The sequence below is a fragment of the Procambarus clarkii genome, chromosome 8 (assembly GCF_040958095.1).
Source record: "Procambarus clarkii isolate CNS0578487 chromosome 8, FALCON_Pclarkii_2.0, whole genome shotgun sequence".
Taxonomy (NCBI): domain Eukaryota; kingdom Metazoa; phylum Arthropoda; class Malacostraca; order Decapoda; family Cambaridae; genus Procambarus; species Procambarus clarkii.
The window spans coordinates 39,784,888-39,807,940 of NC_091157.1; the positions used below are offsets into that span (position 1 = coordinate 39,784,888).

General features: G+C 46.2%; 1 protein-coding gene across 1 annotated transcript in view; it reads right to left on the reverse strand.

The window, feature by feature from the left end:
- The window catches only part of LOC123759722 (alpha-1,6-mannosyl-glycoprotein 2-beta-N-acetylglucosaminyltransferase), a 318,171-nt gene that overhangs the window by 208,224 nt on the left and 86,894 nt on the right, over positions 1 to 23,053 (reverse strand). Inside the window, exon 2 of the mRNA XM_069317574.1 lies at positions 20,234 to 20,294. The gene's annotated coding sequence lies outside the window, so the exon portion shown is untranslated. The remainder of the gene's footprint in view (positions 1 to 20,233; positions 20,295 to 23,053) is intronic.

Genomic DNA, 23,053 nt, shown 5'->3' on the forward strand with positions numbered 1-23,053 from the left:
GAGGTGCATTTCTCGCAGCCTTTCCTCGTACCTCATGCCACTTTGTTCTGGGACAAGCCTAGTGGCACACCTCTGAACTTTTTCCAGCTTCTTTTGCTTGACAAAGTACAGGCTCCAGGTTGGGGCCGCATACTTCAGGATTTGTCTTACATATGTGGTATACAAGGTTCTGAAGGATTCATTACACAGGTTCCTGAAGGCAGTTCTGATGCTAGCCAGCCTTGTATACGCCGCCGATGTTATTCTTTTTATGTGGGCTTCAGGAGACAGGTTTGGTGTGATATCAACTCCTAGATCTTTCTCTTTGTCCGTTTCATGAAGGACTTCATCTCCCATTCGGTACCTTGTGTCTGGCCTCCTGTTTCCACTGCCTAGTTTCATTACTTTACATTTACTCAGGTTAAACTTTAGTAGCCATTTGTTGGACCAATCATGATGATCATGGTCTGGTCATCATAATTTAGCCACGTTATTGTGACTCGTCGCCTGCATTTGGACCAATCATTTTGTTGAGGCCATCTTGTAGCCTCATACTTCTTCCCCTCTTTCTTAATCCTCCTCATAATCTTTGCATCATCAGCAAACAATGAGAGGAACGATTCTATACCCTCTGGCAGATGATTTACTTATATCAGAAACGGTATAGGTCCAAGGACTGAACCCTGCGGGACTCCATTTGTGACGCCTCGCCACTCTGAGACCTCACCCCTCACAGCGACTTGCTTTCTTCTGCTGCTTAGGTACTCCCTTATCCAGTGGAGTACCTTCCCTTCCACTCCTGCCTGCATCTCTAGGTTTGTGCACTAGTCTCTTATGTGGTACTGTGTCAAAGACTTTCTGGCAATCCAAAAATATGCAGTCTGCCCATCCCTCTCTATCTTGCCTGATTTGTGTTGCCTGGTCGTAGAATTCAATTAACCCTGTATGGTAGGACTTGCCATCCCTGAACCCATGTTGATGTTGCGTCATAAAGTTCTCTCACTTCAAATGTTTCACTATTTTTTTTCTCCCGATCTTCTTCATCATCTTGCATGGTATGCAAGATAGTGTATGATGACCAAACCACACACTAGAAAGTGAAGGGACGACGACGTTTCGGTCTGTCCTGGACCATTCTCCAGTCGATTGTGTAACTTCACATAATCGACTTGAGAATGGTCCAGGACTGACCGAAACGTCGTCGTCCCTTCACTTTCTAGTATGTAGGTTGGTCAACATATTTCAGCCACGTTATTGTGACTCCTCGTCTGCGCTTAGTGTGTGCTTCATCAGTACCCTGTGATCACTCATTCCCACGGAGGCTTCGAAACCGATTTCCCTTATGTCTGAGTCGTTCAGAGTGAATACTAGACACTCTCTCGCTCGTTCATCGTTGTCTGTGTGTGTGTTTGTGTGTATACTTAGTTCTGCTTGCGGGGGTTGAGCTCTGGCTCTTTGGTCCCGCCTTTCAACTGTCAATCAACTAGTGTACAAGTTCCTGCGCCTTTTGGGTTCTATCATACCTACACTTGAAACTGTTTATGTAGTCAGCCTCCACCACCTCACTTCCTAATGCATTCCATTTGTCAACTACTGACACTGAAAAAATTCTTTCTAACGTCTTTATGGCTCATTTGGGCACTCAATTTCCACCTGTGTCCCCTAGTGCGTGTGCTTCTGGTATTAAATACTCTTTATCTACCCCGTCAATTCCTCTGAGAATCTTGAATGTGGTGATCATGTCCCCCCTAACTCTTCTGTCTTCCAGCGAAGTGAGGTTTAATTCGCGTAGTCTCTCCTCGTAGCTGATACCTCTCAGCTCGGGTACTAGTCTGGTGGCAAATCTTTGAACCTTTTCCAGTTTAGTCTTATCCTTGACTAGATATGGACTCCATGCTGGGGCTGCATACTCCAGGATTGGCCTGACATATGTGGTATACAAAGTTCTGAATGATTCTTTACACAAATTTCTGACTGCCGTTCGTATGTTGGCCAGCCTGGCATATGCCGCTGATGTTATCCTCTTGATATGTGCTGCAGGAGACAGGTCTGGCGTGATGTCAACTCCCAAGTCTTTTTCTTTCTCTGACTCCTGAAGAATTTCCTCTCCCAGATGATACCTTGTATCTGGCCTCCTGCTCCCTACACCTATCTTCATTATATTACATTTGTAAATGCACATTAATGACTCTGTAAAAGACACATCGAATACTTTAAGTATCATATATAAATCTGTGTATGTATTTACGTATGTAGCTTAGAATAGCATTTTAAAAGCACAACAATCACCTTCTGTGGTTGATTGTTCGTTCAATAAATCCCTGAACTGTATGTTTGACACATCTCTCACCCTGTCCATGGAGGACAGAAGAAAATATATATATATGCTGGTTAGTATTGTAAATGTGTGGCCACGTCTGTGGTACAAAATAATAATAATAATAAATTAGGTCATTTTGACTATTCCCTGCTCCCTTGGTGTGTCCCCCTGCTATTTTAGGGTTAGCCAGGGAGGGCAGAGGGAAGGGAAGAGGAGGAGGGAGAGGGAGGGAAGGACAGAGAGAGGAGAGTGAGAGAGAGAGAGACAGAGAGAGAGAGAGAGACAGAGAGAGAGAGAGAGAGAGACAGAGAGAGAGAGAGAGAGAGACAGAGAGAGAGAGGGAGACAGTGTGTGGGTGTATGTGCACACACAGGGTGACCGTGTACAGTGTGGGTGTGCACACACAGGGTGACCGTGTACAGAGTGTGGGTGTGCACACACAGGGTGACCGTGTACAGTGTGGGTATAAACACAAGGGTGGTGCACACACAGGGTGACCGTGTACAGTGCAGGTATAAACACAAGGGTGGTGCACACACAGGGTGACCGTGTACAGAGTGTGGGTGTGCACACACAGGGTGACCGTGTACAGAGTGTGGGTGTGCACACACAGGGTGACCGTGTACAGAGTGTGGGTGTGCACACACAGGGTGACCGTGTACAGTGCAGGTATAAACACAAGGGTGGTGCACACACAGGGTGACCGTGTACAGAGTGTGGGTGTGCACACACAGGGTGACCGTGTACAGAGTGTGGGTGTGCACACACAGGGTGACCGTGTACAGAGTGTGGGTGTGCACACACAGGGTGACCGTGTACAGTGTGGGTATAAACACAAGGGTGGTGCCTAGCAACGCCGCTCCGCTGTAAATGGTTTATGATCTATTTTTAATTCATTAATTGTTTTGCGCCGGCATGATATATCGGACATAAATCTACGAATATACCATGTTATTTGGGACGCGATATTCCCGCCTATATGAAATTAGTCAGACGGAACGTCAGGAGTGTTTCAGAGCAGAGCGGTACATGCCTCTGACGGTAGTGGGTGTGTGGGCGGGGCTGGTGGTCCAGGTGTGAGGGTGTGTGGGCGGGGCTGGTGGTCCAGGTGTGAGTGTGTGGGCGGGGCTGGTGGTCCAGGTGTGAGGGTGTGTGGGCGGGGCTGGTGGTCCAGGTGTGAGGGTGTGGGGGCGGGGCTGGTGGTCCAGGTGTGAGGGTGTGGGCGGGGCTGGTGGTCCAGGTGTGTGGGTGTGGGGGCGGGGCTGGTGGTCCAGGTGTGAGGGTGTGTGGGCGGGGCTGGTGGTCCAGGTGTGTGGGTGTGGGGGCGGGGCTGGTGGTCCAGGTGTGAGGGTGTGGGCGGGGCTGGTGGTCCAGGTGTGAGGGTGTGGGCGGGGCTGGTGGTCCAGGTGTGAGGGTGTGTGGGCGGGGCTGGTGGTCCAGGTGTGAGGGTGTGGGCGGGGCTGGTGGTCCAGGTGTGAGTGTGGGGGGCGGGGCTGGTGGTCCAGGTGTGAGTGTGTGGGCGGGGCTGGTGGTCCAGGTGTGAGGGTGTGTGGGCGGGGCTGGTGGTCCAGGTGTGAGTGTGTGGGCGGGGCTGGTGGTCCAGGTGTGAGGGTGTGTGGGCGGGGCTGGTGGTCCAGGTGTGAGGGTGTGGGGGCGGGGCTGGTGGTCCAGGTGTGAGGGTGTGGGCGGGGCTGGTGGTCCAGGTGTGTGGGTGTGGGGGCGGGGCTGGTGGTCCAGGTGTGAGGGTGTGTGGGCGGGGCTGGTGGTCCAGGTGTGTGGGTGTGGGGGCGGGGCTGGTGGTCCAGGTGTGAGGGTGTGGGCGGGGCTGGTGGTCCAGGTGTGAGGGTGTGGGCGGGGCTGGTGGTCCAGGTGTGAGGGTGTGTGGGCGGGGCTGGTGGTCCAGGTGTGAGGGTGTGGGCGGGGCTGGTGGTCCAGGTGTGAGTGTGGGGGCGGGGCTGGTGGTCCAGGTGTGAGGGTGTGGGCGGGGCTGGTGGTCCAGGTGTGAGGGTGTGGGGGCGGGGCTGGTGGTCCAGGTGTGAGGGTGTGTGGGCGGGGCTGGTGGTCCAGGTGTGAGGGTGTGGGCGGGGCTGGTGGTCCAGGTGTGAGGGTGTGTGGGCGGGGCTGGTGGTCCAGGTGTGAGGGGGTGTGGGCGGGGCTGGTGGTCCAGGTGTGTGGGTGTGGGGGCGGGGCTGGTGGTCCAGGTGTGAGGGTGTGGGCGGGGCTGGTGGTCCAGGTGTGAGGGTGTGGGCGGGGCTGGTGGTCCAGGTGTGAGGGTGTGGGCGGGGCTGGTGGTCCAGGTGTGAGGGTGTGTGGGCGGGGCTGGTGGTCCAGGTGTGAGGGTGTGGGCGGGGCTGGTGGTCCAGGTGGGAGTGTGGGGGCGGGGCTGGTGGTCCAGGTGTGAGGGTGTGGGCGGGGCTGGTGGTCCAGGTGTGAGGGTGTGGGGGCGGGGCTGGTGGTCCAGGTGTGAGGGTGTGTGGGCGGGGCTGGTGGTCCAGGTGTGAGGGTGTGGGCGGGGCTGGTGGTCCAGGTGTGAGGGTGTGTGGGCGGGGCTGGTGGTCCAGGTGTGAGGGTGTGTGGGCGGGGCTGGTGGTCCAGGTGTGAGGGTGTGGGGGCGGGGCTGGTGGTCCAGGTGTGAGGGTGTGGGGGCGGGGCTGGTGGTCCAGGTGTGAGGGTGTGTGGGCGGGGCTGGTGGTCCAGGTGTGAGGGTGGGTGGGCGGGGCGGGATGACCTGACCCTCGAACTATTAACTCAATATCAAATCAACGTATTTAAACTCTTCACACAGATAGATATAATAGACGAGAAGGGGAGTAGCCATATATGTTTGTGCAAATTTCAAATAGAGTTTCAAAGAGGGAATCAATCCTGAGCCACACAGAAACTATTTGGCTAGAATTAAATGGAAAAGCTAAAAATCTTATAATAGGAGTTATACATGTGCCATCAAACTTAGAATGGAAGGAAATCATCCATGGGTGACTTGAGGAGATATGAAAATGTATATGTATAGCATGGCGTCCACACGCTACATACACATGCGCACGTGTGTATACATGGACTTGTGTATCATCTTGATACAGAAAGACGTGCTTCCTCAATTCGTCTGCACGTTAAGATTAATAATGTAACTGCCGTATTATGCAAGAAGAAGAATTGAATATTCGAGGAGGTATAATTGGCCCGCTGATGACTTGTTACGGGAAGCACTAAGGACGAGGACAGGACGGGTCGACGTACCTAACCACTTGGTACCACTTGGGAATCGAACTCCGACCTGCAAGTAGCGTAGCCACCTTCTTACGGCGAGTCTAAATGGATTGACTAAATGACTGGTAAGTCCGGGTGGAAAATAAATGTATACTGAGCAACAGCAGATAATTTATATATTTTCGCTTAATCAACCATCAGATTCTTATGGATCACTCACCTGATACTTCCCCTGCTTCTCACCTGATACTTCCCCCCTGCTTCTCACCTGATACTTCCCCTGCTTCTCACCTGATACTTCCCCCCCTGCTTCTCACCTGATACTTCCCCCCCTGCTTCTCACCTGATACTTCCCCCCCTGCTTCTCACCTGATACTTCCCCCTGCTTCTCACCTGATACTTCCCCTGCTTCTCACCTGATACTTCCCCTGCTTCTCACCTGATACTTCCCCTGCTTCTCACCTGATACTTCCCCTGCTTCTCACCTGATACTTCCCCTGCTTCTCACCTGATACTTCCCCCCTGCTTCTCACCTGATACTTCCCCCCTGCTTCTCACCTGATACATCCCCCCTGCTTCTCACCTGATACTTCCCCCCTGCTTCTCACCTGATACTTCCCCCCTGCTTCTCACCTGATACTTCCCCCCTGCTTCTCACCTGATACTTCCCCTGCTTCTCACCTGATACTTCCCCCTGCTTCTCCCCTGATACTTCCCCCCTGCTTCTCACCTGATACTTCCCCCCTGCTTCTCACCTGATACTTCCCCTGCTTCTCACCTGATACTTCCCCTGCTTCTCACCTGATACTTCCCCCCTGCTTCTCACCTGATACTTCCCCCCTGCTTCTCACCTGATACTTCCCCTGCTTCTCACCTGATACTTCCCCTGCTTCTCACCTGATACTTCCCCCCTGCTTCTCACCTGATACATCCCCCCTGCTTCTCACCTGATACTTCCCCCCTGCTTCTCACCTGATACTTCCCCCTGCTTCTCACCTGATACTTCCCCCTGCTTCTCACCTGATACTTCCCCCCTGCTTCTCACCTGATACTTCCCCCCTGCTTCTCACCTGATACTTCCCCCCTGCTTCTCACCTGATACATCCCCCCTGCTTCTCACCTGATACTTCCCCCCTGCTTCTCACCTGATACTTCCCCCCTGCTTCTCACCTGATACTTCCCCCCTGCTTCTCACCTGATACATCCCCCCTGCTTCTCACCTGATACTTCCCCCTGCTTCTCACCTGATACTTCCCCCCTGCTTCTCACCTGATACATCCCCCCTGCTTCTCACCTGATACTTCCCCCCTGCTTCTCACCTGATACTTCCCCCCTGCTTCTCACCTGATACTTCCCCCCTGCTTCTCACCTGATACATCCCCCCTGCTTCTCACCTGATACTTCCCCCCTGCTTCTCACCTGATACTTCCCCTGCTTCTCACCTGATACTTCCCCCTGCTTCTCCCTGATACTTCCCCCCTGCTTCTCACCTGATACTTCCCCCCTGCTTCTCACCTGATACTTCCCCTGCTTCTCACCTGATACTTCCCCACTGCTTCTCACCTGATACTTCCCCCCTGCTTCTCACCTGATACTTCCCCCTGCTTCTCACCTGATACTTCCCCCTGCTTCTCACCTGATACTTCCCCCTGCTTCTCACCTGATACTTCCCCCTGCTTCTCACCTGATACTTCCCCTGCTTCTCACCTGATACTTCCCCCCTGCTTCTCACCTGATACTTTACCCCTGCTTCTCACCTGATACTTCTCCCTGCTTCTCACCTGATACTTCCCCCCTGCTTCTCACCTGATACTTCCCCCTGCTTCTCACCTGATACTTCCCTCTGCTTCTCACCTGATACTTCCCCTGCTTCTCACCTGATACTTCCCCCCTGCTTCTCACCTGATACTTGCCCTGCTTCTCACCTGATACTTCCCCTGCTTCTCACCTGATACTTTACCCCTGCTTCTCACCTGATACTTTACCCCTGCTTCTCACCTGATACTTCCCCTGCTTCTCGCCTGATACTTCCCCCCCTGCTTCTCACCTGATACTTCCCCTGCTTCTCACCTGATACTTCCCCTGCTTCTCACCTGATACTTCCCCTGCTTCTCACCTGATACTTCCCCCCTGCTTCTCACCTGATACTTCCCCCCTGCTTCTCACCTGATACTTCCCCTGCTTCTCACCTGATATTCCCCCTGCTTCTCACCTGATACTTCCCCCCTGCTTCTCACCTGATACTTCCCCTGCTTCTCACCTGATACTTCCCCCCTGCTTCTCACCTGATACTTCCCCCCTGCTTCTCACCTGATACTTCCCCCCTGCTTCTCACCTGATACTTCCCCCCTGCTTCTCACCTGATACTTCCCCCCTGCTTCTCACCTGATACATCCCCCTGCTTCTCACCTGATACTTCCCCCTGCTTCTCACCTGATACTTCCCCCTGCTTCTCACTTGATACTTCCCCCTGCTTCTCACTTGATACTTCCCCCTGCTTCTCACCTGATACTTCCCCTGCTTCTCACCTGATACTTCCCCTGCTTCTCACCTGATACTTCCCCTGCTTCTCACCTGATACTTCCCCTGCTTCTCACCTGATACTTCCCCCCTGCTTCTCACCTGATACTTCCCCCCTGCTTCTCACCTGATACTTCCCCCCTGCTTCTCACCTGATACTTCCCCTGCTTCTCACCTGATACTTCCCCCCTGCTTCTCACCTGATACTTCCCCTACTTCTCACCTGATACTTCCCCTGCTTCTCACCTGATACTTCCCCTGCTTCTCACCTGATACTTCCCCTGCTTCTCACCTGATACTTCCCCTGCTTCTCACCTGATACTTCCCTCTGCTTCTCACCTGATACTTCCCCTGCTTCTCACCTGATACTTCCCCCCTGCTTCTCACCTGATACTTCCCCTGCTTCTCACCTGATACTTCCCCCCTGCTTCTCACCTGATACTTTACCCCTGCTTCTCACCTGATACTTCCCCTGCTTCTCACCTGATACTTCCCCCCCTGCTTCTCACCTGATACTTCCCCTGCTTCTCACCTGATACTTCCCCTGCTTCTCACCTGATACTTCCCCTGCTTCTCACCTGATACTTCCCCTGCTTCTCACCTGATACTTCCCCCCTGCTTCTCACCTGATACTTCCCCCCTGCTTCTCACCTGATACTTCCCCTGCTTCTCACCTGATATTCCCCCTGCTTCTCACCTGATACTTCCCCCCTGCTTCTCACCTGATACTTCCCCTGCTTCTCACCTGATACTTCCCCCCTGCTTCTCACCTGATACTTCCCCTGCTTCTCACCTGATACTTCCCCTGCTTCTCACCTGATACTTCCCCCCTGCTTCTCACCTGATACTTCCCCTGCTTCTCACCTGATACTTCCCCTGCTTCTCACCTGATACTTGCCCCTGCTTCTCACCTGATACTTCCCCCTGCTTCTCACCTGATACTTCCCCCCTGCTTCTCACCTGATACTTTCCCCCTGCTTCTCACCTGATACTTCCCCCCTGCTTCTCACCTGATACTTCCCCCTGCTTCTCACCTGATACTTCCCCTGCTTCTCACCTGATACTTCCCCCTGCTTCTCACCTGATACTTCCCCCTGCTTCTCACCTGATACTTCCCCCTGCTTCTCACCTGATACTTCCCCCTGCTTCTCACCTGATACTTCCCCCTGCTTCTCACCTGATACTTTCCTCCTGCTTCTCATCCTAATACCTCTATATCCTAATATATCCATATATATACTCCAAATATATCCTGTTAAAGAATGAGAATGAGAAAGAAAGTCTTCCTCAGCGTCAACACATGTGTCTCTCAGTATCTTGTATGGTGTTATCATATCTCCTCTGTTTCTTCGGTCCTCCAGGGGTTGTGAGGTCCAGTTCCTTCAGCCTATCCTCGTAGGCTGGAGGAACTGGAAAGGGAAGAGAACTGGAACTGATAGAGAAACCTTTCTGCCTGTGTACAGGAGTCAGCAATTTTTCTGTTCCTGTACACAGTGAAGGGAGAAAAGTTGTATAGACCAAACTCACCACATTGTTCAAGTGTATAGACCAAACTCACCACATTGTTCAAGTGTATAGACCAAACTCACCACATTGTTCAAGTGTATAGACCAAGCTCACCACATTGTTCAAGTGTATAGACCAAACTCACCACATTGTTCAAGTGTATAGACCAAACTCACCACATTGTTCAAGTGTATAGACCAAACTCACCACATTGTTCAAGTGTATAGACCAAACTCACCACATTGTTCAAGTGTATAGACCAAACTCACCACATTATTCAAGTGTATAGACCAAGCTCGCAGTATTTTTAAAATATATAGAACAAGTTCACAATAATTTTTAAAAATGTATTTCTCGAGCTCAGTGTATTGTTGGTGTACACAGATCTCAGTCTCCTCCCCACCACCGTGCCGTCTACCAACAACAACAGCCCATGTGCACACACTTCGGCAAATGTTGGACTCCAGTGGACGCAAAATATGCATCACTTCCCTCGTGGTCCGTCCAACCACTTGGGTTGAAGCGACAATCTCGCTTCATGCAGGTCGGCGTTCAATCCCCGACCGTCCAAGTGGTTGGGCACCTATCCTTCCCCCCGTCCCATCCCAAATGTTTATCCTGACCCCTTCCAAGCGCTATATAGTCGTAATGACTTCACGCTTTCCATGATAGTTCCCTCCCTCCTTCCCTCCCGCCAGCAGTATCAAGAGACTTCAGGCACGTGAGCGTCACAATATACTTTGTATATTCGATTGTATAATTGTGAGTGATATTATAATAAATTTATCCAGCGAGTGCCGGACCAACCGGTCTGTGGTGGGTATGTGGGCCTGCGGGCAGCTGCAAGCAACAGCCTGGTGGACCAAGCTCTCATAAGCCAAGCCTGGCCTAGGGCCGGGTTTAAGGATTAGAACTCCCGGACCCCATCAAGCAGGTGTCAAGGTATATATTATTGTTTGGGGATTACATTGTGGACCTCACAACAGCCCTGACACCGACCAGTCGTGGTGTCAGCTCTGACACCGACCAGTCGTGGTGTCGGCCCTGACACCGACCAGTCGTGGTGTCAGCTCTGACAACGACCAGTTGTGGTGTCGGCCCTGACACCGACCAGTCGTGGTGTCAGCTCTGACAACGACCAGTTGTGGTGTCGGCCCTGACACCGACCAGTCGTGGTGTCGGCCCTGACACCGACCAGTCGTGGTGTCGGCCCTGACACCGACCAGTCGTGGTGTCGGCCCTGACACCGACCAGTCGTGGTGTCAGCTCTGACAACGACCAGTCGTGGTGTCGGCCCTGACACCGACCAGTCGTGGTGTCGGCCCTGACACCGACCAGTCGTGGTGTCAGCCCTGACACCGACCAGTCGTGGTGTCAGCTGACAACGACCAGTCGTGGTGTCAGCTCTGACAACGACCAGTCGTGGTGTCAGCTCTGACAACGACCAGTCGTGGTGTCGGCCCTGACACCGACCAGTCGTGGTGTCAGCCCTGACAACGACCAGTCGTGGTGTCAGCTCTGACAACGACCAGTCGTGGTGTCAGCTCTGACAACGACCAGTCGTGGTGTCAGCTCTGACAACGACCAGTCGTGGTGTCAGCCCTGACACCGACCAGTCGTGGTGTCTGCTGACAACGACCAGTCATGGTGTCTGCTGACAACGACCAGTCATGGTGTCTGCTGACAACGACCAGTCGTGGTGTTTGCTGACAACGACCAGTCGTGGTGTCAGCTCTGACAACGACCAGTCATGGTGTCAGCTCTGACAACGACCAGTCATGGTGTCAGCTCTGACAACAACCAGTCGTGGTGTCTGCTGACAACGACCAGTCATGGTGTCAGCTCTGACAACAACCAGTCGTGGTGTCTGCTGACAACGACCAGTCGTGGTGTCTGCTGACAACGACCAGTCGTGGTGTCTGCTGACAACAACCAGTCGTGGTGTCTGCTGACAACGAGCAGTCGTGGTGTCTGCTGACAACGACCAGTCGTGGTGTCTGCTGACAACGACCAGTCGTGGTGTCTGCTGACAACGACCAGTCGTGGTGTCTGCTGACAACGACCAGTCGTGGTGTCTGCTGACAACGACCAGTCGTGGTGTCTGCTGACAACGACCAGTCGTGGTGTCGGCGCTGACAACGACCAGTCGTGGTGTCAGCCCTGACAACGACCAGTCGTAGTGTCAGCCCTGACAACGACCAGTCGTGGTGTCAGCCCTGACAACGACCAGTCGTGGTGTCAGCCCTGACAACGACCAGTCGTGGTGTCAGCCCTGACAACGACCAGTCATGGTGTCAGCTCTGACAACAACCAGTCGTGGTGTCTGCTGACAACGACCAGTCATGGTGTCAGCTCTGACAACAACCAGTCGTGGTGTCAGCTGACAACGACCAGTCGTGGTGTCAGCTGACAACGACCAGTCGTGGTGTCAGCTGACAACGACCAGTCGTGGTGTCAGCTGACAACGACCAGTCGTGGTGTCAGCTGACAACGACCAGTTGTGGTGTCTGCTGACAACGACCAGTCGTGGTGTCAGCTGACAACGACCAGTCGTAGTGTCAGCCCTGACAACGACCAGTCGTGGTGTCAGCTGACAACGACCAGTCGTGGTGTCAGCCCTGACAACGACCAGTCGTGGTGTCAGCCCTGACAACGACCAGTCGTGGTGTCAGCCCTGACAACGACCAGTTGTGGTGCCAGCTGACAATGACCAGTCGTGGTGTCAGCTGACAACGACCAGTTGTGGTGCCAGCTGACAACGACCAGTTGTGGTGTCAGCTGACAACACCCAGTTGTGGTGTCAGCTGACAACGACCAGTCGTGGTGTCAGCCCTGACAACGACCAGTCGTGGTGTTTACCTCGCTGGGTAATTTGGTCATTTATGACTTTAGTTGAAAACTAATCATTTCAAAACAGATTACCGATATAATGTGTTATGTATACTTCAGTGAGGATACATACTGTATTTATATACATTTGAGGCTGAAAACATTTAATTTCAAAAGCATAATCAGATTATGTGATACAGGGAGGAGCTAAGGAACATTGTGGATGGTAAACTATACACACTGAGAGGTGTACCCAGCTTCTCGGTGTATATATATACACAGAGTTTACTTTAGTCCTGGACGATGGTCAAGAGTAAATTATACTTGGTGTTTGGTCAGTAAGCTGCTGTGGTAACCTTTATAACCCTCCAGAAGTTTACAAGTCTCAACACTAAACCAAACTTTTTACAAACTTTTAATAAAGATCTGCTAGGATTAAGAGTTATGAAGTAGTATTTATAATTTTTTTAAGTTTGGATCATGTGATGATATCATTCATGTTTTGTTTTAATTTATCTTATAGTTTTGTACAAAATACTATAACGCTTATGTTGGATAAACAGGACAAGATAATTCTTATTTTCTTCCTCTGCCCAAACAATAAAAGATCCTACATTATTTACTCCCAAATTTCCACTTAGTAGTTTGTGTATAATACTGTTAAACATTCAGAGGTTATTAAAATGTTGATAATAGATCTTAAGCCAATTTCCTTATAAAATAATGAAATAAACATTGACGCTTCAGATCTATTGCTATTCCACCTGATGATCTATTAACCACTTGGGTTGGACGGTAGAGCGACGGTCTCGCTTCATGTAGGTCAGCGATCAATTCCCGACCGTCCAAGTGGTTGGGCACCATTCCTTTTCCCCGTCCCATCCCAAATCCTGACCCCTTCCAAGTGCTAAATAGTGGTAATGGCTTGACGCTTTCTCCCGATAGTTCCCCTTCGCTTCCACCTGATGATGACAGTCTGGAGCAGTTTGGTGACTGTCATTCCAAAACATTTGGCAAAGCACAGAACAATTATTCTGTAGCTGAAAAAGAAGCATTTGCATTTTCTTGTCCTACGAAACGTTTGAGAAACACAGGTGGGAATATAGTTGACGTTTATACTGACCATAATCCCTTAAGTGCTATAGATAAGATGAAAAAATAGCCAAATACTTGTGAGGTCATTATTTTTGCAAGAATTTCATCTCAATATACACCACGATCCGGAGAGATTAAATGTTATTCCTGTCTGGAGTGTTCAGGTCATCAGAGACATGTGGTGAAAGAACTCGGTCACATTGGGACAATGTGATAATTCTTGTATGAAACATCTCTTTTCTTTAAATAATTTAAACTACTCTTTAAATAGTTAATTTGAACTCAATCCGGTGTTGACAAACATCGGCCGAAACGTTCATTTTTTTCCCCATTTCTCTGTGGATTTTCAGTATACAAATGATCAGTGTTTAGTGATCGTCAATTGCATATATGCATATATATATATATAATATATATATATATATAAATATATATGCGAACAAGCCTGAATGGTCCCCAGGACAATATGCAACTGAAAACTCACACCCCAGAAGTGACTCGAACCCATACTCCCAGGAGCAACGCAACTGGTATGTACAAGACGCCTTAATCCACTTGACCATCACGACCGGACAAAATGAGGTGATAGCCTAAGCTATTTGAACCACCCCACCGCCGGCACTCGGATAGTAATCTTGGGCATAGCATTTTACCAAATCACCTCATTCTTTGGGGCACACGTGAGGAACACAAATGCGAACAAGCCTGAATGGTCCCCAGGACAATATGCAACTGAAAACACGAAAACACGAAAACACGAAAAACACAATGCTATGCCCAAGATTACTATCCGAGTGCCGGCGGTGGGGTGGTTCAAATAGCTTAGGTTATCACCTCATTTTGTCCGGTCGTGATGGTCAAGTGGATTAAGGCGTCTTGTACATACCAGTTGTGTTGCTCCTGGGAGTATGGGTTCGAGTCACTTCTGGGGTGTGAGTTTTCAGTTATAAATATATATATATATATATATATATATTAGCAGTACCCGGCCCCGCGTTGCTGTGGCTCATGTGTTGCTGTGCCACAGCAACCTTCCCTGTAGCCCAGTCCTCCCCACCATTCCCCACTCCACCGTCCCCTCGTCCTCCCCACCATTCTGGAGCTGTTTTTTAAAAAAAAGCATGTATTTTCCTGTCACAGATGAGGCATGTATATAGTAGATATATAAGAAAGACGCGCCTATTCGAATGCAACGTTGTGTCAAAATTTCAAAGCAATTGGTAAAGAGGTTTCGAAGATTATTCTAGCATGAAAAACAAATGAAAAACACAGTTTTTCAGAAAAAAACATGCTTTTTACCGTCACAGACATGACATCTATATGGTATGTATACATAAACCTGGCCGGATGCGAATGGAACGTTGTGTGAAAATTTCAAAGGAATCGGTGAAGAACTTTCGGAGATTAGCGATTTTGAACAAACGAACATTTCCATTTTTATTGATATAGATTAATTCGTTAATGGTAGTAACGAATAAACAAACAGCAAGGAGAGTAGATGAAAAGGTAGACTCCATCTACTTACATGGACGACAGGGTAAATTTAAGACCAAGATGCTATTACGTCCAGTTAATTATTACACTGAGAAATCTTCATTTGCAGAAGTTTTATCATCCTTCACCAGAGGATGAAAAGGCAAGAGAAAACATTGCAATTGTTGTATAAGTTTTATAAAGGCATAGACTAAAAACGGCAACTTTGGAACTCGGTTTAATCAAAGGGTTTTAGGATCGGCTGTTCCTGGCACTAGACAGTGAAATGATATTTCACAAACATGGTTGTAGAAAATATAGATCATCATACTGTGACATTATTGACATTTGTTGGGAAAATTTTGCATCCTGAAGAAAAATTTTGCGTCTTGAAGGAGCATTTTTTAGTGAGAAATCAAACACCCAGGACATTATATTCGTAAACAGCAGTATACATTGCAGTATACATTTACACTTTAGAATAAACATAAACAACAATGTCTATATTCGTATACATTGTACTTATAAGTACAATGTACATTGTACATTGTACTTATATAGAAACTCAAACCTTTAAACTACATTTTAAGGTTTGAATGTGCAAATGGTGTAACTTGAAATGACACTTGAAGAAAGTGTGTAGATACTACTAGAACTGATGATACTAGTGTGGCTAAGGTTAGAACGAGGTGTAAGAGAGAGGAAAAGGTCAATCAATATTTAAGTCAAAAAATTATACTGTTCAAGGCGTAAAGAAAGGTAAGAAGGCTAAAGAGTGAAAGTTATGGTATTTAGTGAATGTCAAGGTATTTAGTGAAAATCAAGGTATTTAGTGAATGTCAAGGTATTTAGTGAATGTCAAGGTATTTAGTGAATGTCAAGGTATTTAGTGAATGTCAAGGTATTTAGTGAAAGTCTAGGTATATACTGAAAGTCTAGGTATATACTGAAAGTCTAGGTATTTAGTGAAAGTCTAGGTATTTAGTGAAAGTCATGGTAGTCATGACTACCACTACTTTTAGTGAAAGTCTAGGTATTTAGTGAAAGCAAGTTATTTAATGAATGTCAAGGTACTTGTTCACTAAGAATTGTAATGTATAATTGCCTTGTAAAACTTATGTATATGTAATTTATATTGTATTTTTTTTAAATAAAGATAAAAAAAAATAGTTTAAAGGCATGAGCAGGGGATGAACATGTAAATAAGTGACATGACATGAGATGTCGATACTTTGCTGGCATGATGAGAGGCTCGCAGGACATCTTGACCTCGCTTAAGTTGCAACTGGCATCAGAGGTGGATGTACTGTGTTGATCTCCTGCAAGGAGGAGGAATATAGTCCCCTGTGTTGGTGCTGGAGTGAAGACTACTTGTCTGCAAGTGTGAGGAAGCTGTTGGGGACTTAGTACACCATCTCTCTGTGAATTTGATTATAAGAGGCGCCTGGAAGTGAGTGTTTGGCTACGCCTTGGTGAAACTAATTGTTGTACCTTCAAGAGCAAGGAAGTGAGCAGGTGTTTCTGTTGTGGAGACGGTCTGGAAACGTTGTGGACTCAAGTCGTGGATTGCAGGAAGCTTTGTGAGGCGGTCCTGAAGCATTTTTATGGGCGGCCTGTGTGCGGGCCATGTTTAGTTGCCGTGAGTGAGCGTCTTCACGTCAGAAATTTTGGAGGTAAACCTATTTAATCAGTTGTTAATTTAGCCACTAGTGTTTGATCGTGTGCCCAGCGATCATAATGAACATATGTATATGTAGGATAGATAATTTATAGAGGCAGTAAGCTGAAATATAGAGTTTCAGTTCAGATGATATGCTGGAGAGAGGAGCAGTACATCTTCTCTCGACGGTGTTGAAGAGGCAACTGAGCAGGGAGGAGCCAGCAGCGCGGCCCGGGAAGAAGCTCCTGGCGGCGTGTCAATACATGTCCCTCGCTTGGACTCGTCCAGTTTGGGGGAATACCCACCACAGTCGGACGACGCGGTGCGGCGTCGGGTGGCTAAATTTAATTCTGGGAAATAGTGTATTCTTTATGTTCTGTTTGGGAAACTTTTTAATTGGCATGGTAATGGAATTGCAGGTTTGTTTGGGAAGAAATTAATGGAACTTCGAGGCTGGAGGAGTGTATGCTGAATTCTGTGGGAGAGCAGAACTCCATAGTGAGGAGTGGACTGCAAGCAGTGTAAAGGAGCAGTGAAGAGGAGTTTCACGTGTTTCCGTGGAATCAGTGGTGAAGCATCACTGGTGTTGGATGAGGACTTCATCGTGCAGCAGTTTGGGAGAGCAGCAGAAGTGCCTTGTTGAACATTTTGGAGGACCTAGAGATGTACATGGTAGTGAGCCTCCAGGAGCAGAACAGGGGTTCATGGTGGATACACAAGAATATATAAGGGGAGTGCTTGAATCCTTATTGGCGTGTAATACACAGTGTAAGGTGAGAGTGATTTCTTCTTGTGTTGGGAATATATATGCAGATGTTTCTGGTGTTTCAACCACAGGCTGAGTTTATATACTTTTAGGGCTGAACGTATAATATTGTTATGACGAGATTTCACCCTCATTTAATGAGGGAGTAGTAAGTGGTAAGCCAAGAGTTGAGCAGCCACTTGATAGGACGGTTGGTGAGACCAGGGTATGATATTGGATTGCTACCGGGTTGTAGCAGCTTAGAGTGTTGTATAATAATGTTCCATTTATTAATGTTATGTAATGTGTACTATTTCCATGTTTATTAAATGTATATTGTTAACTGGCTTTTGCTCTTGTCCTGGTGAGGCTTCCCAGAAAGCAGGAGAGAGAGAGAGAGAGAAAGGATCACAGCTGCGGACAGTGTTGCAAAGAGTACCAATTCGTAAAAGGGGGATTTAGGAGATCATTCCAAACAAGGAGAGAGCAGGGAGTCACGGTGGCTCAAGTAGGGTGTGTACACAGGACAACGAAGCCAGTGTTGGAGCCGCACCCCTAAACGTGTGAGACTGAGCCCCTCTCCGAGATCAAGAGGCGCACAGGGTGATCTCCTGAGTAAATTTCAAGCATTCCAGTGTTCATTGTTGGTCGACCGACGGTAGCGGGAGTGTAGCTGCCGAGGTCGGTTGTCTGTTCTGGCAGAGAGTGGTTGGTTGTCTACCTGAACACAACTAACAGTCTAGTGCAACAACCAGAGCTCTCATAGGAGGTTTAGGTTCCATAAGCCACAACCCCCACAGACCAGGACACAAAGAAACTAATCACAAGCAACCCTCATGCTCAGCTTGCTGCTAAATTAAGCACAATAGAACACATTCACAATATACAAGCTGAAAACAGCATTGCACAGACCATATACACTGACGGATCACTCGATACAGCTACAGGGAGCGCAGGAAGTGCTGTTATTGCTCATCAGCCCGATGGCAGCACAATTCAAAGAAATATCCGAATTAGTAACTGGGCGTCCACAAGGCAAGCCGAGTTGGTAGCGATACTGGTAGCACTCGAAATTATTGGCAACACTGAAGTAGACATCTTAATTATTTCTGACTCCCTTTCCTCACTACGAGCAATAAACAGTTTGCAATCAAGTAATAATGTGCTTGTCTTGGAAGCTAGACGTAGATATATAAGAATACTTACTTAACAAGAGGGTACATATAAAAATGTTGTGGATTCCTCACATTGGCATGCAGGAACATGACAAAGTTGACGCCCTTGCTAAGGCTGCAGTAAATAAAGACAGTATTGAACGGAATCTTGAGTTATCAAATAGGTCCCTTAAAAGTGTCATTAGACGAGAACTCCTGGATGGATTTAAAGAAAGTAGAACAGTGCAAACTGGAACTAGTAGGTCCATTGTTCATCACAATGAAATGTGTGAAGTAAAACATGTGTATGGGGCAAGTAACAAAGTCAGTAGACTAACAGATGTTGTCACGGCTCGTATAAGACTTGGCTACAAGTATCTCTGGCAGTTCGGCTTGTATAGGGATCTAGATGAAGTAAAGTGTAAAGTGTGTGGACATAGACAGGGACACACACTCGAACACTATATCTTGGATTGTAGTAAAATTGAGCCATTTAGAGATAAATCTAAGCTCAGTCTGTATGATATGGCAACCTATCTTATTACCATGGATAAAGTACCTGAAATCCTTGCACTGTACCCACATTTCGCTTCCAGTAGATGAACGACATATGAGATTCAGAAACAAGTAGTGTATTGTGAGGACTAATAATAAACAGAAGCTCCCCTATGACTCTGTAATATCCCCATTGGCCAAACTATTATGTATTAGCGATAAGACCTACCATTAATGTATGATGACTTACTGTAAATATGTAACTCTTGTAATAGCACTTTCTCTGTAACTAGCTGACATTGTAACTATAAGGTGTGAAGGATAGAAGAAATTGTTTATGTAATAATCAAAGATGAGGTCTGATAAAGACCTTTTGTGCCCTCTGTAATGCTTTTGTGCTACCGCTCACAGGATGAGTATGGGGTGCACAATAAACTAGCCGCCTTTGGCGGCAACAAAATAGTGAAAGTCAAGGTATTTACTGAAAGTCAAGATATTTAGTGAAAGTCAAGGTATTTAGTGAAAGTCAAGCTATTTATTGAAAATCAAGCTATTAAGTGAAAGTCAAGCTATTAAGTGAAAGTCAAGCTATTAAGTGAAAGTCAAGCTATTAAGTGAAAGTCAAGCTATTTATTGAAAGTCAAGCTATTTATTGAAAGTCAAGCTATTTATTGAAAGTCAAGCTATTTATTGAAAGTCAAGCTATTTATTGAAAGTCAAGCTATTTATTGAAAGTCAAGCTATTTATTGAAAGTCAAGCTATTTATTGAAAGTCAAGCTATTTATTGAAAGTCAAGCTATTTATTGAAAGTCAAGCTATTTATTGAAAGTCAAGGTATTTAGTGACGGTCAAGGTATTTAGTGAAGGTGAAAGTATTTAGTGAAGGTCAAGGTATTTAGTGAAAGTCAAAGTATTTAGTGAAAGTCAAAGTATTTAGTGAAGGTCAAGGTATTTAGTGAAGGTCAAGGTATTTAGTGAAAGTCAAAGTATTTAGTGAAAGTCAAAGTATTTAGTGAAGGTCAAGGTATTTAGTGAAGGTCAAGGTATTTAGTGAAGGTCAAGGTATTTAATATAAATGATCATTCTCAGAATGATCACAATTTTTTTTTAAATTTGTTAAGAATATTTCAGCTAAGTTATCTCCTCTGTATATGTTAATAAAAAAGCCGCTAGATTAAAGTGGCTCTCAAGGGAAGACATTACATTTAGGAGTATTAAGCAAGAATTGTTTGACATCTCCAATACTCACCAATGGTGACCTCCGTTGGGCACTAGAAGAGGATGCTCCTTCAGCGGGGGTTGGCGGTCCTCTGTAACATGAAAATAGATGTCAAGAAAGAAAATAGATGTTGGTAAGTAATTCGACAAAGTTAGATAAGGACGCTTCAGTTTTTGTACATGCTGTTAAAAATCCCGGGGACTTTCTCCTGAGAACAATTTTCATGTTATAACTGAGTAAATCGTTCTGTAGGACTGTTTCTTAGAGGCAAACAAGTTGATGTTAATACCAATGATTTTGAATTTTTGTTTCCTTCCTCCGACCAAACTATAACAGATCATAAATTATATACTATTATATGACCACTTAATGCGCCTTGCGTACAACTTCAACATTCACTGTTTAATAAAATGCTAATAATACTTATTTAACAAATTTAATAAAATACTAACAAAAGATATTAAGCAAATTTCTGGGGTCCCCAAACTGGGGCGCCATTCGTGTATTTACAGCCAACCCGACCACACTCAGACCTACGGTAATGGAGTTCACATTCTTGCGCCCCAGTCAGATCGCAATGAAATCACAATGGCGTGATATATCACTGAAAATCCTTTTAAGGCAATGATTTCTTGGAGTTGGTAAAACCCTGGTTGAACTCGACATCAGCGAGGCACTACACATCAAAAAGTCAACACCAGCAATCAGCAGCCATTTAAATTAACTATATTCTACCCACTTCAAGACTCCGAACCAACAAAGAAGCAGTAAAAGTATGGGCCAATAGGCCTTTTGTAGTTACTTCCTTTTTTATATTTTCATACCCATTTATACCCATTGATTCGTATTCTGCCATAGCTCTGTCACCTCACCCAAAACGCTTATGCCATATCACCTCACCCAAAATGAGTATAAGTATGATGTATTTTCATGTGCACACTAAGTCTTTGAAAATGTAATAAGCATTACGAAACGTGTTAAGGCGTCAGACCAGAAATAAAGAATGAATTTTGGAGAGTTAATTTGTCAATTACCTTCGACAGTGAAGAAGAATGTAAGAAATATTGAAAAGATTCGTGTTAGAATTATTAATCTTACCCTTTCGGTCATATTCAACATCAACGTCGTCTATGCCTTCAAATGCCCACTTGGGGACTGTAAACCTCAAAGAACTCAGTGTATAGGCAAGACAACAACGTCTCTTTCCAGGCGATTAACAATGCATAAACAGCAGGGCTCCATAAAGGAACATATAATCTCCTCTCACAACCAGACCATCACCAGAGAAATCTTAACAAACAACACAGAAATCATCGATAGATACAGCGCTAGCAGGCAGCTCGACATCTGCGAGGCACTACACATCAAGAAGTCAACACCAGCAATCAACAGCCAATTAATGCACAACTATATTCTACCCACTTCAAGACTCCGAACCAATATAGAAGCATCAGGAGGAAGTATGGGCCAATAGACCCTCTGCAGTTACTTCCATTATTATGCTCTCATATCCAATTAATACCCATAGTTTCGTGTTCTGTCTTGTGTTTGTCACAAGTTTGTTCACCTCATCCAAAACTGTTGCACCATATCACCTCACCCAAATGCGAGTATAAGTATGACGGATTAGCGTGTTTACAGGTTACAGTTGTGTGTGTATAAACTAAAGTCTTTGAAAATGTAATAAGTTATTTCGAAGCGCGTTCAAGCGTCGCGTCAGACTAGAAATAAAAATTAATTTTGGAGAATTTATTTTTCAATTACCATCGACAGTGAAAAGAAACATAAGAAATATTGAGAAAATTCGTGTTAGAATTATTAATCTTACCTTTTCGGTCATATATAACAACATATGTTGACAAACATTAACAACATATGTTGTTTGTTAAAACAAACAACACAGAAATCATCGATAGATACAGCGATAGCAGGCGGCTTGACATCAGCGACGCACTACACATCAAAAAGTTAACATCAGCAATCAACAGCCAATTAATGCACAACTATATTCTACCTACTTCAAGACCCCGAACCAATATCGAAGCAGCAAGAGGAAGTATGAGCCAATAGACCTTCTGCTGTTACTTCCATTCATATGTTCACTTACCGAATTTATACCCATTGTTTCGTGTTCTGTCTTGTATTTGTCACCTCACCCAAAACTTTTGTACCATATCACCTCATCCAATAGAGTATAAGTACGAAGAATTTGTGTGTAAATTAAGTCTTTGAAAATGTATTACGAATTACTAAACGCGTTCAGGCGTCAGACAATTAAAAAATGAATTTCGGAGAATTGTTATTTATATTACCACCGACAGTGAAGAAAAACATAAGAAATATTGAGAAGATTCGTGTTAGAATTATTAATCTTACCTTTTCGGTCATATTCAACAACATATATATATATATATATATATATATATATATATATATATATATATATATATATATATATATATATATATATATATATATATATATATATATATATATATATATATATATTATTAAATATGACCGAAAAAGTAAGATTAATAATTCTAACACGAATTTTCTCAATCTTTCGTACATTTCTTTTCACTGTTGGAGGTAAATCAAAAATCAATTCTCCAAAATTCATTTTTATTTCTAGTCTGACGCGACACGAGCGCGTTTCGTAAAACTTATTACATTTTCAAAGACTTTAGTTTACAAATACACAACTGAATAGAACTTACGCATCTCCGATTTTATATCTACATTTGAGAGAGGTGGATGGGGTGAGGTGGCATTAATAGGGTATTAATTTCATCAACACAAGACAGAACAAGAGGTGGCATTAATAGGGTATTAATTTCATCAACACAA